This window comes from Morone saxatilis, unplaced genomic scaffold (assembly GCF_004916995.1).
Source record: "Morone saxatilis isolate NCDOM2014 unplaced genomic scaffold, NCSU_SB_2.0 Contig5, whole genome shotgun sequence".
Taxonomy (NCBI): domain Eukaryota; kingdom Metazoa; phylum Chordata; class Actinopteri; family Moronidae; genus Morone; species Morone saxatilis.
The window spans coordinates 14,583,873-14,588,280 of NW_023340095.1; the positions used below are offsets into that span (position 1 = coordinate 14,583,873).

The 4,408-nt window shown below is 41.9% G+C and overlaps 1 protein-coding gene across 6 annotated transcripts in view; it reads right to left on the reverse strand.

The window, feature by feature from the left end:
• The window catches only part of LOC118338846 (dedicator of cytokinesis protein 9-like), an 80,065-nt gene that overhangs the window by 47,486 nt on the left and 28,171 nt on the right, over positions 1 to 4,408 (reverse strand). The window lies entirely within an intron of this gene.

Sequence of the window (4,408 nt, forward strand, 5' to 3'; positions counted from 1 at the left end):
CACACACACACACACAATGAAGCTATCTGACCCCACAGTATCCACCTGCACAGTGACACAGGGTTGACAAAAGGCAAACAAAAGATACACATTCCTCAAGTATTACAGTCTGGTCAGGGACTTGTCCACGCCTTGTGTGGGACAGCTGAAATAAGAGGTGGCTTAAATTTCTTTAAGAGGAACAAACTAGGAGAGAATGAGACAACAATGGGGGCACTTCAATCGCTGGCGTGTTGCAGTGTTAAAAAAAAACACTCAAGCGTATGCAGGATACATAGAGTATGAGGGCACCAACCAATGAATCAGCTGCAGCGATTTAGCGGTGATTTTCCACATAAACATGACAGATAAGCTGCCAGACTGAGCTCATCAGATTGTGGATTCAGAAACAACACGGGCAAATCTTGACCCACATTAACCGCTAAAGTCTAAGACTGAGGAGCATATCGTTCAACTTTTTCTGAATCACGGGTGCAGTATATCAAATTAGTCATAAAAACTAGTGACAGACAATTATTAGTCACTGAAGTTTTTATTACTTAGTATTTGCCTTCCGCCTGCAGCTCCCTATTTTTCTGTCATAGCTTCAGAGCCAGGTCATGACACCTGGTTCCACTTCATGACTGCAGCTAAGACAGTAACTGTTAGTAATCAGAGTTGAGATTAGGCCCAGCTTCTGTCTCGTGCTTGTTGATGCAACTGCTTTAGGGGCATTCCAGCACGACGCAGCCCCAGTCAACCCACCTAGGAGTGGGCCCGACCTACAGATTCCTCAGTGGGCCACAGCAGGGGAGGATGTTATCTTTTCACGCCTGCGTCTGAGCTTAAGGCGAAGTGGGAGGGGCCAGGTCGGCTCTCCAGCTGCTCCCCTTCCACTGTCACATGCCCCTATGGGCCCCACACAGGGATTGGAATATTCAATATATCAATATTAATAATAATTATGTAATCAGCAGAATTTGGTAGAATGGTAACATTGTAGGATTGTATCATCACAATACAGATGCAGTGAAAGTCAGTAAACCATAATAATACTAAAATGATTAGTCGATTAATCAATTTTGATAATCAATTAATTATTTCAGTCATCTTTCATGCCAACATATTGAAAAACACCAAAAATTGTCTGGTTTTAACTTTTTTAAATCTTAACTGTTGTTGCTCTTTGACAGATATAACTGTAACCTGAATATTTTTAGGTTCAATATTGAACCTTTCACTCACAACAGTTAGAGCGAGTTTGTCTGTGTCTGTGGTCCTCCAAAGCGGTTTTAAAATATTACAACAGCTGGGCCAGTGACTACATGCAAGTCCTGTCCTCAATCTGGAGTTGCCAGCTTTGCATGGCGTCATAACCCTCAAACCAGGTGGCTTGCTAACTAATGAGATATGGCATGTAACTATTAAAAAAATAAACATTTTGGAGTTGTTGGATGGTTTGTTTTTCACTTTTGATGGAGGATAACTGTCTGCTCCTGCTTTTAGTAGCCTACTTGAACTTACTATCGCTGTACTTGACAGTGAGATGCATGCAAAGAGGTGTTAAAGTCTTGTTTTTCATCAATTTGTGTTTCCCCTTTAACTATTCTAATTTATTTTTTACTGGAAAGTGACAGTAGAAACAGAGACAAAACATGCCGAGAGAGGAATATGACGTGCAACAAAGTTCCCCAGCTGGAGCCAAACAGGGATGTTTATATGATATTTATCTTAAGCCCCAAGCCACCAGGATGTCCCATCACCTTACCCTTATGTGAACCTAAGTGGTCAGCCTAAAAACCTTAAAGCAACCCTGCCATAAACTCTATTTGAGCAAAAAACAGACTTTGACACAAGAACAGGTCTCTGTCTGGCACACCACAATATGATGGTGTGAGCTGCCCTCTGGCATAGATCCAGATCAGCATACCTTGATATATGCGGGAACTGTGTGTGTGTGTTTAAGGGATATAAGATAATCCTCTGCATCAGGTGGAAACAGGCTCCATAGTGGAGTGAGTTACAAATCAGAGTCATTCTGCGGGCATATGAGCTCACTAAGGTGTGTTTAAAGCAGCAGAGTGAGTCATCATTCACTTCCTGTGTGCCTTTAAGTCACTTTGCTTATATATTGTACACAACACTGTTGAACTGAAGTTATGTTTTTTTTTAGAAACATCTATCAGGATCACATTTATTATTTCAACTTTTTCCACAAATGATTCTTTGGATGTTTATAATAACCGGAATTCCTGTTTGGATGCTCACAGCAGTGCACTCCTCCCCCTCATCTAACCACACTCCTGGGGCCAGTTTTATCAGAAGTCTTTGTAAAATACTTGTTTACTGTATCACAGTAAATGATTTATGCTTTGGTTAAACACGGTTGAACTGATACACACAATTTAATCCATTTAGTCAGTTTGCAGTCTGATCAACCAGACTCTGCAGGAACAACACAGACAGTTTATTGTTCAATAAGGGAGTGGTGGACTATCCATTCAGCTACACTAAAGCTTACAGGCTACAACGATAACCGACTAACACTGCTGGACATTTCCTTTAATGTAGTTAATTGTGCAAAGAGAGTAATGCTACATTACAAGTGATAGATTTTTTACTTTGATCTTTGAGCTTGTACGAATCCAGTCTTCCTCTCCCAGACATAAAAGATAAGTAACTCCAGAGAGACTTCCTTTCTGCACTGCAGCCCTGGTACAGGATTCCCAACAAACACAGCGCTCGCAGTTTTTTTCGGCTTGGTGCAGAAATCAAATTCAGACTTTGCAGTGTTATGCAGATTTATCCATGGAAACCAATACAAATGTATTTCTTTGGGGCAAGTTGGCATTTGGGTCCGCGGAGGAAGGCCCACTGAGCCCTTTAAATAGCAGAACAAACCCTTGTGTTGAGCAACAAAGTCTCCCAATGGCCAGAAGCAGGAGCAACAGGATGTTTTGGGGAAAAGTGTATTCTACTCAAATGCAGTTTAAATATGCCCTGTACATGTGTAAAAATAGATAAATAGTAAATAGTTTCATTGATGACTACACATTGCAATTATGTGCCTGTGATTCTAAGAGGAATACACAGGGATGAAAACCAACCTGTAGGCTGATAGTCATACTGAACTGCCATTTTGTGTTATTTCACTTCAGTCATATTGGAGATGTGGGAAAACCAATCAGGCAGAATATTTTAAAGACACATTCAATAAAGCCCCATTATGTAACTATTCTACCTTAAAATAACAACTTCACTATCATTTTGATGCTACACTGACTTGTAATAGGGTGAACGGAGCCTCTGAGAGCCTCTGTCATTCCCACTCATCGCCCTGTACGCCTGTTACTGCACTATGTAACTATGGTCTCTGGGTTGGGACAAGTGTGTAATGCTTTCACACACCACCAACTATGTCACTCATTTTGGCGAAACTGGATCATATTTTATGTTTTGTGGTTTTCCCTCTCGTGTCCTCCAGCTGCTCCGCCTCAACTCTAGACATACAGAGTGTTTTGCTGGACAGTAAAGTAACTGCTGTGAATTATAACTGCTGTTTGCTAGTTAGCTTAGCTGTACAGCCTGGGACGCATTATTTTTCTTGCTAGGATGATCATGACACGCCATACTCTGCCTCTGATTGGCTAACCCTAATATTCTTACCCTAACCCTAACCAATCTGACTCCTCATGCCTAAACCTGACCAACCAAACCAATGAAGTCTACAGGTACAAGCCATTTAGAGGCAGAGTAGGACAGGTCATGACTTTAATGAAAAGCACCCAGCACTGGGAGATCAGAGAACCAGTAGTGTTTCCACTGGTTGCACAGGAGCTTTTGGACCACTGGGAGGAGAAGGGTTTCCGGCCCAGGGTGGAGGGGAATGCTGATGTGGAGCTGAGCCAAAATGGGCACCAGAACTGGAGCTGGGCAACGCAACCAAGCTCAGCTGCCTCTACGGACATCATGGCAGAGGCGTAGAGACCAAAGAGGACGTTGATGGTGGAAAGGTAAGAAGAGAAAATGACAGAAAGAACGAGCAAGAGCCCGCCTGACAAGAGTAAATCTGGGACTGGCTTTTATTTTTTCAAAAATAGATAGTGAGCTGGTTCTTCTTGCTGTTGGACTAGTCAATAATACTAGTTCATAATATTAACTGGCTTGGTTATGTGTTTGTTTTGTTGCACGATGGTACGTTTGACCGGTTAGCAAAGTTGTCGACTCGCTACTTTTTGACATAAAATAATGGTACATCATGAACAAATGCATGTGTACAGCTGCGTCCATATTATGACAGTGGTATTGCAAAACTGGAGGCGCCGAATTTTGGGGCAAAAATAGTGCAGAAGTTACGCAACTCTGGGGTAAACGATGGAAATGGTGTTTTAAAGAAGGTTCTGGGTTGTTTATGTCCGTCTAAAAACAT